General features: G+C 39.0%; 1 protein-coding gene across 8 annotated transcripts in view; it reads right to left on the reverse strand.

Annotated features, from left to right (window-relative positions):
- The window catches only part of Grik1 (glutamate ionotropic receptor kainate type subunit 1), a 400,463-nt gene that overhangs the window by 170,187 nt on the left and 211,157 nt on the right, over positions 1-19,119 (reverse strand). Inside the window, exon 1 of one of the 8 annotated variants that reach the window (XM_087575989.1) lies at positions 1,477-1,601. The gene's annotated coding sequence lies outside the window, so the exon portion shown is untranslated. 8 annotated transcript variants of the gene reach the window in all.

Genomic DNA, 19,119 nt, shown 5'->3' on the forward strand with positions numbered 1-19,119 from the left:
AGGGTACGTACTGTGTTGAATAGTACAAACAGGAGAATTGGGAAATATTCATATTTTACTTTAAAAGCTGAAAGTCTCCTTTACTCCTTATATCCATGTACCTAAAAACATACTTCTCTCTCAACTCCATAGTGGACACCACAGCATGCAGGGCATATGGTCCTTTTTGTTACCTACAATATTCCATATTTAAAACACATTTGCATGTATTAGTTAAGTTGGATAAAAAGAAAAGCAAACACATATGTAATGACATAGTATGAAACAGACAGTGTTAAACATATAGACAATTTACCTTCATTATTTTACTGAGTTTTCTTCTATTCTTTCTCCTATTCTTTTTCACTTCTAGGCACCAATAGGAAGAGATATTCGCTGAACAAACAGTAACATTTGCCATAGCATCAAAACAATACTTGGGAGTAAACTTAAAGCTACAAAACTTTCTGGGAAGCATTTAAAACCAAATACAAATGGGAATGTATAACACGTCCATAAATTACAGAACTTCCTGCTATTCTAAGGTTTGTCCTTCTCAAAGAGATTTACAAATACCACTTAATTCCCAACAAAATCTCCAGGATATTTCATACAGAATTAGAACAATACTATACGTACTGCGGAACTGGGTTTGACCCTGAATAGCAGACACAGCATAAATGAAGAACAAAGCGAGAGGCATCGTGCCTCATGATTGCAAGCGTCCTCAGGGAGCTATGGTCATTACAAGAGCGTGCGACTGAGATGAAGTGGCCGTTGAACAGAGGGGCTGATTCAGAAATGAACCCTGTCAAAGGCATCAGACACAACTGAGAAAGGGCAGTGCTGCTACGTGGTTAAGAGCACTGGCTGCCCTTCCAGAGGTCTGGAATTTAATTCCCAGCAACCACACGGCTGCTCACAACCATATGCAACTCCAGTTGCAGGGTACCTGATGCCCTCTTTTGGTCTCCATAGGTGCCAGGTACGCATATGCTGCACAGACAGACATGTAGACAAAACACCTATATGCAGTAAAAACAAATCTTCCCTAAGACTTGCACATGGCCTATGAAAAGTTTAAATAGAAGTCCCGAGGCTATAAAATATCCAGGAGAAAACACTGGATGAGAGACCCATGACTTTAATCTGGATAATGATTTCCTGCCGTGACACCAATATTGTAAGTAGCAGAAGCAAGACTGTATCAAACTGAAATTTATGCATAACCAAAGATATCATCATCTGACTCTGAAGACAACCTAGGAAATGCAAAAGCAATATTTTTCAAAGCATATACCTAATAAAAACTTACAGTTCTCCATGCTTGCTTTGAAATGCAGATAAATTATATAGTATATTAATTATATATAGAGATTGGTATATTGATTTCATACTGGCCCTTAATCATTTGTTCTGACTGCATAATTTATGTATATTGGATTTGTTAATGTAGTCAAATATACTTTACACACAGTGCTATACTGATGCACATACCCACAGAGCCGGGTGAAGAGGCATGTCAACTCTGGGTTCTCTTCCCCTTCCGAGGAACAGCTTAATTTCCATGACCTTGCAGTTAGATTGCTCTCGTTCTTATCTTGCTCATATTTCACTGGGCTATGCTGAATTTACAATGAATCGACGTAACTTGTTTACTGTTTCCTAATTGGTTGATTACTCCGGTCCTTTTCACATCATGTGATATGCTGTATCTCTCTCCCTTCAATTAACACGGTTAATTGGTGCACACAGTACACTGTTTGTATAAAGCACTGTTTCCTTTCAAGCGTCTTCTTGCACTCACCGTGAAGAAATAGCCAGCAGACGCCCATTGTTATCAAGCACATCGATGGTTTTAGGTCATTTTATGCTAAGATTTCTTTCTTTCTCTTTTTATTGAATATTTTCTATTTACATTTCAAATGTTATTCCCTTTCCCTGTTTCCTGTCCATAAGCCCCCTATCCCCTTCCCCTCCCCTTCTTCTATAAGGGTGTTCCTCCTCCCCAATCACCCCCATTTCCCACCTTCCCCCTACACTGGGGAGTCCATCCTTGGCAGGACCAAAGGCTTCTCCTCCATTGGTGCTCAACAAGGCCATCCTCTGCTACATATGCAGTTGGAGCCATGGGTCTGTCCATGTGTAGCCTTGGATAGTGGTTTAGTCCCTGGGAGCTCTGATTGGTTGGTATTGTTATTCTTATGGGGTTGCAAGCCCTTATGCCAGGATTTCTTATTTATTTAATTTGTATCCTCTTCAGCATTGTAGATTTCATTTTCAAAAACGTATTTATTCCTTATTTTCGTATCTGTGGTATTAAGTTGCTTTCTCCCGCCATTTGCCTTATTTTATGTCTTGAGACGATCCCTGCTGGTTTTGCTATGGAAATAAGTACAGGTGTTGGCCCTGACTTCTACCTTTTTTGAATCAGGGCCTAACAACGTAAGGCCACTGACATTTTTATTGGCAATATTGTCTCAGTATATTTTAAACTCTTTTTACTGCAGTATACACTTTCAGGCAGTTCAATGTTTAGACTTACTAGTGTCACACGCTGGTTTTCTGTCCATGAAGTAGAACTTGTTTGTGGTAGTTTGTAAGACACCTGGATCTTTCCTTTGTAGATGTATCAATGGATGTAACTAACCTGGAGCCGACCAGGGCTGTGTGGCGAGTTCTGCCCTATGACCTGTGAACAGAAGTCACCTTGGCAGCACTGGTCAGACACTTAACAGCCAATGAGTGAGTCTCTAGGGCTCTTCTGTGTTCCCCTTTGACCAGTGCACAGATAACAGCTATTCTCTCAGCCTGGGAGCCCCCAGGGGCCACTTATAAAACAGGGCCCGTGAGAAGCTGTTTAAACAAGAATATAACTTTGATTATTTGAAGGCAGCATTTGAGAAGGGCGTTTTCCCGAGTGGAAACTGATGCTGGAATTGTTACAATTTAAAACGTGTTTGGTTCTAGAATTGATAAAAATTCACTGGCCTGATTGCTGTTATGAGGTGTTTGTAATCTTGGTGTGCCTTTGATGAGTGTATGCCTATTTTTGTTCGTGTGAACATAAGTATGAATGTCAGAAGACAGCCCCACACTCAAGTCCTCATCTTTCACCTTGCTTGTGTCAGGGTCTCTTGATCATAGCGTCCTAAGCCAGGAGAGTCTCCTGTCTCCCACCCACATTGCTGTAAGCTCAGTGACATCACAAACACACCTGCTGACTGTGGAGTGATATAATGTGAGTTCTGAGAACAGGAACAGAGATCGACAGGCAAGCGGCTCACTCACCAAGCCCTCTCTCAGCTTCTTGGAGTTTTGATAAGTCATGATTTAGTTGGTCAACTGAATTGGCCAACATGAGTAAAGCTAATAAAAGAATTTATGCTATATTAAATTATACATGCTTATGCTATAAGAATTATACATACATGTGCATGTATGCAGTCTGTACTGGGCAGTACAGCACCTTTTTCACATATTGAATTATTGTAAAATTTCTCTTTATTGCTATTCTGCCTAAGCGTGTGTGTGTGTGTGCACTGTGCTAATATTGGTTTACAAATTTACTGGGTAAATGACCTTTCTAACTGGATCCTTTCTTCCCTTTGTGGAATTATTTTCTTGAAAATTCTTGCTTGTTTATGAACTGGAATTTATGTAAAATATAAATAAATTTACAAAAAATCAGAGTATTAAAAAGCATTTCATTCCCCTAAGATTTTGAGATATTTGTATCAAGATACTTGTGTTTAGTTGTTCTAGATTTAAAAGTACATCACAGTATATTTCACAGGATTATACATTTTCCTAACAGGTGAGTTTAATTTGTAATATTTTCTTTTTCATTATTATTGATTTTGTGTGTATATTTAACATATGTAATCTCTGCATTTATGAATTCTTATCAAATAATTTAAGTTTCTGGACTTAATTTTTCATAACATAACTATTTTTCAATATCTATCATTTCTGATTTGCTTGTTATATTTGCTAGAATTTTCAGAATAAGATAGTGAGAGCTAGTTTCCTTATTTCATTTTTAATTTAAATCAAAATGCTTCTACTGTTAAGCCATTGCCTATTAATCAGAAGTTGGATTGAAATAGATGTTATATTATTAATTTAACATAGTTCAAGAAATGAAAATTAAAATAAATGTGATTTATATTCATACCCTAAACAATGTGTATTAGCTTCCATTAAGTGATTCTCAGAGTTCAATTTCTCTCTAATGAGATAGTTTATATGAGTGCATTTCTTTACATTACTCCTCCATGCATGCAATATTGAGATAAATTATATTTGATCATGGGGGGACTTTTCCATTAGAATGTGGCTGAATTAGATTATCTGATGTCTTATATGATATTTTGGGTTTTTACTAATAAATGTTAGTGACGTGCATGCTTTTGTATGTATTAGCCTTGTTGATTTCGTTATTACAGTTAGCTAATCTTAATACGATGTAATGGATGAATTTCAAATGATTTTATGTCTTGGAAAAAATAAATTCCCTTAAGCTTAGAAGATCTTATCAGAAGAATCTTATAGCTTTGAATGTTTCTGTAAATTATTCTTTGATACAGTTTTAAATGTTTACTGGTATCTTTGGGAATACAATGATTTATGTTAGATTGATCCAGAAAGATATATTTCATGTGTTCAATATTTCATCTAGTTAAGTAAGATTTTAACATTTTATGAAACTATTTATATATTATACAATAATTATGGAGATAAAATTGTTTTTAATTTTAATTTAATTGTTTTTATTCATCTATCTATTAACTCTCTGTGTATGTGTGTGTATCTTTATGCGCGTGTGTGTGTGTGCATGTGTGTGTATGTGTGTGTATGTATGTGTGTGTGCATGTGTGTGTGTGTGTGTCCATGTGTGTGTGTGTGTGTGTGTGTGTGTGTGTATGTGTATCTGTTTGGGCTTGTGTGCTATGGATAGGTAGGAATGCTATGGAGGCTGGAAGAGGATATTTGTTCCTCTGGAGCTGAAGTTATAGACAGCTGTCTGGTTTCATGTGGTTGCTGGTAACTGAAGTCGGTTCCTCTTCAAGAGAAGCACTCTTAACTGATGAGCTGTTGCTCTAGCTATGAGATGCAGTTTTTATATTGTCCATGGTACTCTTTTTGAGAGGTTTGTAGAAACTATTAATAAAATGATTTTGAAGGCTACTCTTTGTATCCACCCTGAACTTTCTATCATTTTAGGTGTTTAAGTTTACAAATTATATATTAAAGTCTGATTTAGGAGCTGGGTTGGCATACTTATTTTTATAATTTTTGGTTGTAATTCAAGTATTTTGTTGTGGGTTTTACATTTTATAAGTATTTTGAAATGCATACATTATTCTGTTATTCACTCAAAAGTCAGTAAAACTGTTACATTGCAAGAGTTTGAAAGGTTTCTAAACATTCCCTTTTTGTTAAAGTTATTCAAGTATATTACTGACAATTTTGAAAAAAATTAACAGTCTTTAATAAATAAACATGATTTTTTAAGTTTTTGCCAATCATTAGTGATATCAGGATGTGGGTTTATGTTTTTACAATTTTGTTCACTGTCTGAACAGTGTCACATTGCATGTGACATACTATATATTTTGTGGTTTTGCTTCTTTTTAGATAGGGTTTTACTATGTAACATAATTTGGCTTCAAGTTTCTGATCCTTCTGCCTTGAGTATTAAATTACAGATGTGTGCTGCTATGCCTTACTTCTGTATTTTTGGTCATTAACAGCATTTTCCATGTTACTTAATATTTATTAAATGTTGATTGTAGTGATGATATCCTATCCTCAAAATCGAATTTCGTTTGGATAATCTACAATGATATAAACGTTTCTGTTCGTTGCTTCAATAAATATATCCTGTGGAAAACACTGGGTTAGAATTTTGTTTTGATCTTTTGATTCTTTTATATGGAACTTGGAGCAAAGATTATACCCCTTTTAAAGATCTTGATGCATATTATCAGATTTTAAAGTAAGATTGTATTTGATTTCATCCTCCCCATGGATGCACTGAAGTGCATATCTTCCTGAATATCTAAGTATTGTAAATAAAAAGGAATCAATTCCCTAGACAGGAACTTGGTAATGCTGACTATTTAAATGCATTTTTTATTGATTATTAATGAGGTCCAACATTTTCCCACAAATAACTATTGTATTCCTCTTTCTCCCTCCCTCTGTCTCTCCTTCCCTCCTTCCTTCCCTCCATTGTCCCTCCCTTCCTTTCTTTCTTTCTTTCTTTCTTTCTTTCTTTCTTTCTTTCTTTCTTTCTTTCTCTCTTTCTTTCTTTACTTTTCTTTTTCTTTTGGTTAATTTTGATCCTCACTTGCTCCTTTGAATAATATATTCATATTTATTGCATGTATTTATACATGAGTCAAAGGAATGCTCTTCTAATGCCCTTTCTGTTCTCATTAGGAAAGTGTTGAGGTTTCATGTAGCTCATTCTTTATTCTCATAGAGATGATCTACTCTTTACTTCTGGAAACATGGCTTCCACACCATGGCTGGTGTCGGGATGGGTGTTGTGCCATGCTGTGGTGATAGCTCGGTGTGTCAATATGTGCCAGATACTCCTTTGCTAGCCTTTCATACTAAGACCGGGAGAAGGCTTTCCTATTTACTGAGGTGCATATACCTTACAGTGAAAGCTCAACATCTGTCCCCACAGTCCGTCAACACAATGTCTACAGAAATGGAGAGAGGAGCTGAGCTGAGTGGTAAGAACCTGTAGAGACCATATCCAGAGGATAGGCAAGAGCCCCCCTTTGAAGGATGGGGCCACCTACTCATCTCCAAATTTTTAACCCAGAATTGTTCCTATCTAAAGGAAATATTGGGACAAAGTTCAGAGCACAGACTGAAGGGAAGACCATCAAGAGACTGCCCCACCCTATTTAGCCCATAAATAGACACCAAACTCAGGCACTATTGTAGATGCCCAGAAGTGCATGCTGACAGGAGCCTGATAAATACAGAGGTAGATGCTCGAAGCCAATCATTGGACTCAGCACAAGGACTCCAATGGAGGAGCTAGGGAAAGGACTGAAGAGGTTGAAGGGTTTGTAACCCCATAGGAAGAATAACAATATCAACCAACCAGAGCTCCCAGGGACTAAACTACTAACCAAAGAGTACACATGGTGTAACCCATGGCTCCAGCTGCATATGTAGCAGAGAATGGCCTTATCTGACATCAATGGGAGGGCAAGCCATTGGTCCTGTGAAGGCTGGATGCCCCAGTGTAGGGGAATGCCAGGGCAGTGAGGTGGGAATGGGTGGGTGAGGGAACACTCATAGAAGCAGGGGTAGGGGGGGTGGGATGGGCGTTTCCAGAGGGGAAACAGAAAGAGGATAACATTTGAAATGTAAATAAATAACATATCCAAAACAAACAAACAAACAAGAACACAAATGACACATCGAGGTGCCCAGAACCTTGTAGAGTAATCTTCATGTCTAATGGGCACAAATCCTCACTTAAGGGAGTTTGGTTTCTGACTACCAGATAGATATCTGTAGGGTGTAGCAGCAGCCTTGTCTTTATATCTCAATCTCCATATGATGCATTTCCTGTTTAGTATAAATTTGATTTTACTTTTACTTTTTTAAATTGAACTATTTTATTTATTTACATACCAAAAGTTTCCTCCTTCTTGGTCACCCCTCCCAGAGTTCCTCATCTCATCCTCCCTTACCCACCACCTTTGAGAGGGTGCTCCCCCACTTCACCCCCACCAGCATCCCTCTTCCCTAGGGTATCAAGTTTCCATAGGATCCTCTCCCACTGAGACCAATCAAGGCAATCCTCTGCTACATATCTGTCCAGGGCTACAGAGCAGGCCATGTGTGCTCCTTGATCGGTAGTTTAGTCTCTGGGAGGTCTAAGGGGTGATGGTTAGTTGATAGTATTGTTCTTCCTAATTGGTTGCAAACCCCTTCAGCTCATTCAGTCCTCCCAACTCTTCCATAGGAATCCCTGACCTCAATCCAATGGTTGGGTATAATTATCTGCATCTGTCTCAGTCAGCCACTGGTAGAGCCTCTCAGAGGACAGCCATGCCAGGCTCCTGTCTGCAAGCACAGCATATCATCAGTAATAGTGTCAGGGTTTGGTGTGGATGCATCACACGGATCCCACATTGGGCTGGTCACTTGATAGCCTTTCCTTCAGTCTCTACTCCATTTTGTCCCTGCATTTCTTTTAGATAGGAACAATTCTGGATCAAAATTTTGAAGATAGGTGAGTGGCCCCTTGCCTCAATTGGGGGACATGTCTATCTACTGGAGGTGGTCTCTTCAATGGGTCTATTTTTAAATTGAATTTTGTGATTTTTTCCATGACGGAAATATTACAAACTCCTTTCCATTTTGACATCAGAAGTAATGTTTTATATATTTTTCCTGTTGATTGTTAGATGACTAGCATTATAATTCATTTATAATCTACTTTGCCATATAGAATGAGGTAAACATGCTTAAAATAATAAGCAACCAACAGAAAATTCACTAATTATTCTATGTAATGAAACTGAAACGTTTGAAATGAACAGTAAGTCTTAACTGGGGTTTTATTTCATACTGCCTCAACTCTTAGAGCAAGGTTATGAAGAGATGTAGAATTTTCGAGAAGTGCAGAAATGGAATGTTCCAGAAGAACATTAAAAAGCTTTGAAAATTGGGACACACTGGTTAAGTTAGGAGGGGTATTCCTGGAACAACAGCTAAAATTTCCCTCTGCCTTAGTTTTAAGTTGTGTCTCCAGCTATACAGCCTCAGCACAGCACCTGTCAATCTCTGTGACATTGGCTTTATAGTAATTCCTTTTCTGATCCATTAGCATGTCTGTCCTGGACCATTCTTTTCATTAAGATCAGGAATCTACAGAACAAGAAGAGTTTGTAACCTCATGATCCTGTAAGTTCTCACACCTACAGGAGCACTGAAATGCACTGACCCCATTCTCTTTCCTAATTGTCTTACATGGGGTTGACCATCCTGTTAATACTTAACTCAAGGCTTTTCTGTAGCATGAGTGCTAATGGGTGCTGTAGCTCTTCCTCAATGATGTAACTGATCTCGGTTTTACAGCACAGGAAGATGAACCACTGACTGCTGATTGTGGTCTGGTGGGTTTCATCGACCCCTAGGATGTCCCATCATCATTGACTAATGCAAGATGCAAGGAAGTTAAGCAACTGTAAATGTACTAGCATGGGTAGAAGGGACCCTAGGATTAGGAACTAGGGTGAGTGAGACAAGTTAAGCATAATCAGTTTGGATGTATAGTTTATAATAGTTTATATTACAGGTATGACAAAAATATCAGAAATCAAAATAAGTAGTTCTGGTGTGTGTGTGTGTGTGTGTGTGTGTGTGTGTGTGTGTGTGTTCTGTATGTCCCATATGATTGTAGGTATACACTTCTGTATGTGGTTGTGGAGGCCAGAGAAGATCATCATGTACCACTTAACTGTTCATATTCTTTTGAGAGAGGGAGTGGAGAGGGGAGGGGGAAGGGGAGAGGAGGGAGGGGGAGAGAGAGAGACAGACAGACAGACAGACAGACAAAGGGGGGGAGTTTTTCACTGAACACAGAGCTACAGTGGTGGCAACAAGCCACATCAATCCTGCTTCTGGCCCTATAACACTGGGGTTATGTGTAAACAGGTGACCATATCCAGATTTTCACATGTGTGCTGGAGACTTGAACTCAAGTCTTAATGCTTGCACAGCAAATACTCTTACCTTCTGAGTCATCCCCCTGCCCACCCTCACATTATATTTCTAAGACAAAGTTAATGCAAGAATCCATGATGGAGAAAACATCCGTCTTCTGAATGTCAGCCTCTGTATTGCGCTCCAAGAGTCATCTGGCTGGCCCTGCCTCTGACTGTGTAGACACAGGGAGCTGTGGACCACAGTGACACTGTTGAGCATGCTTCCCTTGTACTGTAGGTTCACCTTACACATGGACGACCTTACAAACTAACTCTGTTGAGCTCCTGTACTGCCTTTATCCTGGAGTGGTTCCGGCACTCTGAATGCGTAAAACAGAAAGCCAAATGCTTCAAAGCACATAATTACCTTACACTCCTTCCAGTTAACCACACTGCAAGGTAGCCATGATTTCTCTAAGAGCAACCTGAGGCCAGAGGTGTAAGGTTCCCAATGTCACATGGTCGATAAATAATAATAAGACTGCGGTTGAAACTGGGTCAGTTATGTTCACAAAACCCCTATCAGTATTTAGTATTCCTCCCTTGACACTCTTCAAAGTACCGAATGAATTAAAACAACAACTACAAAACCCGTGAATGTGTGTCCTTATTTGTATAAAACAACAAAAAACAGATAGGAAAAGAAAATTATAAGTTGTAACAAACGTGTTTTCCTGAGAATTCATATCGCGTGGCTGTGTCAAATGGCAAGAACCACTGTTTCATGCTGCTGCGAGCTAGGTGAAAGACAGGATGGATCCAGGTCTCACCTTTATCTCCAGGTTTCAATAGTAATTCTTAAGGATAGCATGAGCCTTGCATTCTACAAAACGTTTTACTTAACAATGCCTTTATTACGCACAGGGTGCAGCTTGGAAGACAGCAGGTGCTCTGTAGCACTTGACAATGGCCGGGTGTGATTATATGCATTTAGTGTTGGCCCATGGCTGATGGATGCAGTGCTGGACGGTTGCCAGTGTGTTCTCAGGGAAACAGTACTGGATCAGAACAGCATCTGTTGCAGGCAGAATAGGACCTCTCCCACTATGCTCTGGTCGTTGAATGATTCCCTTTCAGCTTCCTTGGGGAGATGTCGTGAAGCCCTGTCCTCTGCAAATTACAATGCACTAGAATTGCCCTGAGTGGTATTTTTTTTATTGCCTTTGCACTGTCCAATCTAGACTGTGGAAACAGGAGAAGGACAGAGTGAGTACATATGCTTGCTCCAGTGGCTGCAGTAGGAGGATAACGAAGGATCGCTTTAGATATTTGGTGATGCTTGCCCCTGTAATGAGTGTATTTCCTGAAGTCTTTTTCGTCCTCACCAACACTTCATTCAACACCTCAGGGATTGTGCCCCAAGTCCTTTACAAATTAAAAGGGCAAGATCCCCAAAATTCTAGCTTTTCCATTGATAAAGTAAGTTTCCAGCCGTACATTGGGTATCTTTATCTTTGTCAGTTTTTACAGTCCGGTGTCAGAGACATAACCTGAGAAGTGAGCTGTTTCAGAGTTTAAAACCCTTAGGGTTCAAATCTTTATCTGAACCTACCAAGGGAGAGATGGGAGACTTATTCACAGAAATGCTTGCTCTGCCACTGCCCCCAGCAGAAAGCTGGGCTTTGCCAGCCCCGCAGCAAGCCATGTTTGCTGTGACAATAGGGTCTGTCCAATGTAAAAGAGGCTATTATGCCCATTAAGCAGGGAGATTCACTGTTTCCCATGGGAGTCTATTTGAATTAAGCTCCCCAATGGGGAGATATTTTCCCTGAAGGCCAATTGGCACAATAATTCTCATTTCAAGACATCTAAGTGAATTTGGTCCTCTCCCTGTTATAGAAAACTATCATTTATCTTGGTTCACTTGTGTAATGCATCACACAGATCGCACCCTATTTTGGAAACACAGGTTGGGGGCTTGTTGTAAACTCTGCCCTTTTTTTTTTCTTTCTCATTTTTTAAAGTACTTAGAAACACAAGCTGCTCTAGATGTTGGAAAAACCTGGACAATCTGATTTGTTGAAAATTGCTTTTGGTCACATTTCTACATTTTAAAAGAAGAGACTCAGTCAATGTGCAGTACCTCTTTTAAATCTCTGTCCCATGCCTGAGCTATCACCATGGCTATGCCACTCGCAGTGAATACAGTTTGCATTTCTTTCGATAGTCTAGAAGTTTCTCGGGTTTCTGTGTTACACATTATTGTATGATTATCTACATAAAACATGACATACTTTGCTTCAAGCTCTTTGGGTCCTGTGGACACACTTTCTTTATCCATCCTCTTCATGTTTTTGTTCTTATTCTTTTTAAGTTAATTTTTTGGGGCATTTTTTTCTCATATGTTCTTCTTTCCAAATGAGGAGCAGTTGTAATGTACTTGCCTATCTCCGATTTAAAAAAACAAAACAAAACAAAACAAAACACCCTTTCTACTCTTTCTGCTCATACTGATGTCTTGGTCTGGATTTCTATTGTTGTGTTAAAACACCATGATCAAAAGCAGCTTGGGGAGGATCAGTATTTGGCTTATATTGAAGGAAGTCAAAGCAGGAATCAAACAGGAACCTGGCGGCAGGAACCAATGCAGAAGCTGCTAGCTTGTTCAATGTGCTTTCTTTTGCTACCCAGGACTTCCACCCCAGTGGTGGCACTATCCACAGTGAATAGGACCCACTTACTCAATCGTAAATCAAGAAAATGCACCTCAGGTATATCTACTGGAAGTAGTTTCTTAATTGAGATTTTTGTTTTCCACAATGATGCTAGCTTGTTTCAAGCCAACAAAAACTAGCCAGGACAGCTGGTTTCTGTGCCTACTGTGTACAGTTCTTCCCAGTCAGGCACTGGGCTTGGCTCATTTGAAGTTGATAATGAGTACAGTTCTTCCCAGTCAGGCACTGGGCTTGGCTCATTTGAAGTTGATAATGTAATACATGGCTAGAAAAATATTCAAATGTTATTTATACCTGAGCCTACTAAGACTCAACTAACTCTCTAGAGCTATTGGGAAAGTAGTCAGCTAGAAGAATGTTAGGTTAGCACTTACCTGTGGAGTGAGTGCTACTGCACCCAAAACTCTGTCTGCTCCCTTTTTGGGAAGATCTTATTTGTCTTTGGCGCTTCTACACAAGAAAGTCCTAAGTGCTTCCTATGTACGTACAAGTATGTGCTCTCTCTCTTTCTCTCTCTCTCTCTCTCTCTCTCTCTCTCTTTCTCTTCCTCGCATGCACGCATGCACGCATGTGAGTACGCATATCCCAGAAGCACTGTTAAAACCCAGTCTAGGAATGTGTCACTACATCTTCATTGTTCTTATTGAACAGCCTCCTTTACTATAAACAAGCTTACATAACCAAGTTAGATGCCAGCATCTCCAAATATCTCATTTGACAGTTCCTCCAGAAGGAAAGACATTGTCATGAACCTGACCCTGCATCTCACCAACAGGAAAGACGAAGCTTACCTCACAAGAGTGAATTGACATTGGCACTTCATCCAGAGTCTATCCTAGGTTGTCCATTATCCCCTGACCTTCTGGAGAACCCCTTCATTCTTCTCTTTCACCCTCCTCTATACCCACCATTCTCCACTCCTTTGCTGTTGTCCTCTCTGTTGTCCTCACCTCCAAAAGGACCATGAGTGACCTCTGGATCTCACTGAGTTGTTGCATGTTCTTGTTTTTTTGCAGTGAAAACACTGAACACTTACATTTTACATCTTTTCTCCTGCTAGTCCACTGGCTGTCAGTCCGGTTCATAGTCTCTGTTGTTGAACTTTCAGAGAGCAGAAAGCTTTTTCTCTCACCGAACACATCATGGGCATTTACCAGAGAGGACATTTCATGGAAAAGGTAGGGCAAGGCTTGAGAAAGGGAGAGGAAGGGAGAGGGACAGAGGTTAGGGAAGGGAGAGGGGGAGGGAAAGCGGGAGGCAGAGAGGGAGAGGTGTCATTCAGAGTTCTAAGCCAACAGGTTTATTTATACACTGTGTGGTCTCTGTTGGAAAAGAAAATTTTATGTTCTTGTTCCACAAAAATGAGCCTTAAAAAGCTGGCTTGACAATGAGCCATGACAACGTTCAATAACTTTTCGAAAGAAACCGATTCACATTAGAGACTAGCAGGAAATGCACAGGAAAACAAGAACCAACAAAGCAAAGCCAACTAGTAAATAAGCAACCAAAATATTTCTCTGAGGAGGGGCTTCCCAGCTTCCCAACCTGGAACAGGTGAATGACATGAAAGACTCTATGTATTCCAAACGTGAAAAGTTGTGGAGTATCTATATCTTGGTATTTATTCTATCCACTCTAGTCCAACTCCTTTTGGAGACCAGTTTCTTACAATGCACAAATATTCTTGGTATAGCGTCTTCAGGAGTCAAAGATATTTGGAGGAAGATTTCTTCCATGACAAGTTTGTTAGTGGTTCCTCCCTCCCTCCCTTCCTTCTTTCCTTCCTTCCTTTCTTCCTTCCTTCCTTTCTTCCTTCCTTCCTTCCTTCCTTCCTCCTCCCTTCCTTCCTCCCTTCCTTCTTCCCTTCCTTCCTTTCTTCCTTCCTTCCTTCCTTTCTTCCTTCCTCCCTTCCTTCCTTCCTCCTCCCTTCCTTCCTCCCTTCCTTCTTTCCTTCCTTCCTTCCTTCCTCCTCCCTTCCTTCCTTCCTTCCTTCCTTCCTCCTCCCTTCCTTCCTTTCTTCCTTCCTTCCTTCCTTCCTTCCTTCCTCCTCCCTTCCTTCCTTCCTTCCTTCCTTCCTTCCTTCCTCCTCCCTTCCTTCCTTCCTTCCTTCCTTTCTTCCTTCCTTCCTCCCTTCCTTCTTTCCTTCTTTCTTTCCTTCCTTCCTTCCTTCCTTCCCCCTCCCTCCCTTCCTTCCTTCCTTCCTTCCTTCCTTCCTTCCTTTCTTCCTACTTTCCTTCCTCCTTTTTTCCCACAGGAAATGTAAGAATAAAATTGACTTTCCTATACAGCCTATTAATAATTAGGTTTTATTAGACTTGAGTGCCCAACCCTAGCAGGTATGAACATGCCTCCTCCGAAGCAGGGTGTGTTTATGGATGAGCTGCATCCCTTGTGGCCTTCATTGACATTGAGTGATCTAAACACAAGATGTCAGTCAAAGAGAAGATAAATTGTGGAAATCTATGCATTTTTCTTTTAAATAACAACCTAGTTCTAAGATATTATAGAAAAACAATAAAATAAGCAGAATCAATCTTTAAATATTCTTTTAGCCATTGTGAACTCATTGGATAAAGAGTTAATCAATGAATATACATAGTTTTATGCATATTGGCTGAAAATTACACTGAAGAGAGGCAGGAAACCAGAAGATCATTAATGGTTCCTACTTCCCACCAGCCTTTTGTCTTTGTTAACATTTTCATTTTTTTTCCAATGGGGAAAGAAGACAAAGAGAGCTAAATTAAAATAAAGACTATGACTACAGATACTTAGGGACATATAACAGTGTGGTGCTAATAGCATCTAATGGCAGAAGATAGGATGATGAGCGACTTTCAATGCATATTTTGTAAGTATCCATTTTGAGCTTTCTTCAGGTAGCATCTATTATTTGACGATACATACTTTAGATACTTAAAGGCCAAATGAGCAATTTCAATGTTTTACTTTTATATGAACACATTAATCCAATACACCCCTTCAACTGATTTTGAAACTCGAGAACACCAAAGTATTTTCTAGTAAGTAAATTAAAGTATTAGCGAATGGATTTTGTCTTTTTCTTCTCATCATCATGAGGGTGTTGACACAAAAATACAGCTATTACATCAAGGGGTTAAATGATACCTTATTTTAGAGCCATGTATGAATGATAAAGTCTCAGAAACATAGATTCGGGTCTCCTCAAATTCCGTGTTCCAATGTGGCAGCAGTCTCATGAAGTTTCTTAGTAACACAACAAAGACAATCATAATTTAAGAACTTTTCAAATACATTGGTGCAAATTTCAGGGAAGCAGATTGCCACAAAATGGAGAAATTTCTACCATAGGCATCAGATGCAATTAGTGGACATTCTTAGCTTTGGGGGTGGTGGCATCTAAGAGCCTGAATGCATTTGAAAAAATTTCCTATGATAATCACAAGGGCATTAGGTGACATACAAAAGATAATTATAGCTATTTGAGGGGCCAAGATACCAATGTAATTTATCATTAAGCTATGAACTTGCAACATCCCAACTGTAGAGTGGTCAAGCAGATGCACCTTCTTTTCTTTTCTTTTTTTTTAATTAAAAAATAGCATTTGTAGTTGATATAGAATTATATCAATCTTCCCCCTCCTGTGTGTCCCAGCTACCCTTTCTTGAGACTCTCCCATGTACATCCATTCTCAAGTTGATAGCCTCTTTTTCTTTGATTATTACTGTTTGATAAATGTGCACTATGTGTGTGTGTGTGTGTGTGTGTGTGTGTGTGTGTATGCATGTGTGCATATGCATGTGTGTGACTATGTATGAAATCCACAGAGTCCACTTTAGGTGTGCCTGTGGATTTGGTTTTAAGGCTTTTCTCCCTGCATTAGAGTACCAGTAATAGGCTCATCCTGGGGAGAGGATTACTTTCACGTTCTCTCATGCTGCCAGCAGTCATTAGTTTCTGAAGTTCTTTGTTAAGGGGTAAAACCCCACAAGCCCCCTTACCACATACACACAATGTTCATTGATATTACCATTGTTTGGGTCTTGTTTATGCAGCCATTTCTAGGAGAGACTATTTTAATCATAAACTTTCTGGTATTTTGCCTCTTAGAGTCTTTCTATGCCATCTGGTACCTAATTTTAACCATTCAACCAATTACATATTTTTAAAAATAATTATTATTCAAATTATTATTATTGTTTTACAGATGAAGTGAAGGGACTGCTTTCATTCGGTCAGTAGCTTAGAGAAAGAATAGTTCTAAGGCCTGAGGAAAAGGATAAGGAATGTGCTAAAACATAGGAAGAGATAACAGGTATACACACACACACACACACACACACACACACACACACACACACTTAACCTGGTTTTTCTCTTATTTTAATATACTCTACATCTTATTCCTATAAGTGAAGTTGCAAACCTGTTTGACAGTGCAAGTTTTTATTACCTGGAATTTTGAAAGCGCACGTACACACACACACACACACACACACACACACACACACACACATACATTTGGGTTAACCTTTACAATGTTCCTGGTGACAGATAGTGGAGTTAGGCTATTTCTAATATTTTTACTCCTTTCATTTTTTTTCTTACCCTCAATCATGTTTTTACCTGTTTGTGTTTTTAAAGCTACACTTCTAAACATTGGCCCGTTCTCTCTTACTTTTAGTTCTCTAATTTCACCAGCTTGAAGATTGTAGCCATTAGGAAACAGTACTCATTTGGTCTTGCCCTTCCTTTTCTACCCAAGGACAACAAGATATATTGAAGTGCCCTGTCTTTTTCTTCTAGATGTATCATACTAGTTTTCCTAAGATTCAGTGAACTGTATGTATGGGAGATGATAGTTCTAATGTGAAAATAATCATAATACAAAATCCATGCTCATGGCCAACTACTGATTCCAATGATTCCTTAACCACGATATCAGAGTAGTTGTATCACTGCTCCTAGTTTTGCAACATATTAATTTTTATTGACAGATGACTGTCATGGATTAGTTCTCTAAAGTAAAAAAGTCTATATTGTGAGCTTCCTGAAGGAATGAAGGAGAGTTAGATCAGGTATCAGCGATTTTATCCTTGTTGGTAATTATCAATCTGGCAGGCCTCATTTCTTCATCCACAGAGGGCTGTTTATATGTTTGCAGTTCTCCATTCTTGTTTTCATTAGTGGATTCTAAAGCACTGAGTGAAAACAGCCGGCAACCTCCCTGTTTGCAGCTTTACAGAAGTGTTAAAATATGCAAGAACTGGGAGTCCTAAAGAGAAAAGCCAAATGTATTCTACAAGCAAATGTGGGAGGAAGAGATGTTTTATGATTCTGTTGACTTCTTTTTAAAGAACACTTCATTTTTTTTAAAACAACACACTGAATTTTCACAGTAGCAGTTTAAAATTCTTTATTCACGTTGATGAGATAAATACTTTCCCATAGATGTGGAACATTCTGAGAGAAGGGCATATGCAATCTATTTCCTATCATGAAACATACGGTTTTGAAGGAACCTCAAGCAAAAGCTGGTTTTAACCTTTATACAAAGGTATAAAACATATAGTGTTTTCTTAAATACATTTTTGAAACTTCATACATGAGCACTGAGTCTCTGTACCTTCTGTTCCCATTGCCCCTCCAACTCCTCCCGTACCTCCCATATTCATAGTCTTTTCTTTAATATATATATATATACATATATATATATATGCACACATGTATATTCAACCTACTATACACATGTCTATGGCTCACCACTTGGTATTCCTCCACTTGCGTACTGTCCTGTCCTTGGACAAAACTGCTTCTCCTTCCCTGAGTAGCAGTGATTGATCACCTGTAGTTTTTTATCTAGGTGTGGGGCTGTGAGGAGCCAAAATAGGACAAGCTAATAATTAGCAGGTGATCTTCCCCTGGGATAGTCTGCTTCGGATTAATCTGTGACAGATTCACTCTATAGGCAAGGCCCAAGAGAATTCATTTTATAAAAGAATCCTGATATATACATATAAAATACATTATATACATTATATATAATATGCCTTTCCTGTTATTATTAAACATATATGACAATCACTAGGCATCAGCCCACCCCTTTTGAGCAGCTCTCTGCAGGTCTGTGAAGATGTACTGTCTTGTAGTGATGCTATGTAGAAAATAGATGATTTCTTAAGTCTTAATGATGATTCTATAAGAATTCCTAAAGTTATAACAGTGATTATTAAGCTCTTTTGTAGTGGGGCTGATATTAGGTCCTTTTCTGATAGTCAGAGCTGCAAAGAGAACTCTGTCAGTCTCCCTTGTGTCACCAGTTAATTGCTCTTAGTCAGTAACCAGACTTTCTCCTACTCAGAGCACATTCCAAGAGGTTGTAAAAACAACCAAATGACATAAAAAGAGGGACTAGCGATTTATTTTAGATACTGGGACAGAGGTCAAAGTGCTGATTGGGTTTGTCTATACAAAACTTCATTAATAACTTAGTTATGGTTTTCGACCTTCTATGAATCTGTGGAGCTGTGATAGGTGATGGATCTTAAGCCAGTTAATTACTCCTAATGGATATGCATGTAAACATTCACTGTTGTGAACTTCTATTTCAATTTATGATTTGATTTTATGTATAATCTTGTGATGAACTTTTTAACATGTGACCATGCATTCTGAAAGACGTATAAGTACTGATAACAAAGAGATGAGAAGAATTTTTCCCTTTCACCCCTTA

This window comes from Rattus norvegicus, chromosome 11 (genome assembly GCF_021556685.1).
Source record: "Rattus norvegicus strain SHRSP/BbbUtx chromosome 11, alternate assembly SHRSP_T2T, whole genome shotgun sequence".
Lineage (NCBI taxonomy): Eukaryota > Metazoa > Chordata > Mammalia > Rodentia > Muridae > Rattus > Rattus norvegicus.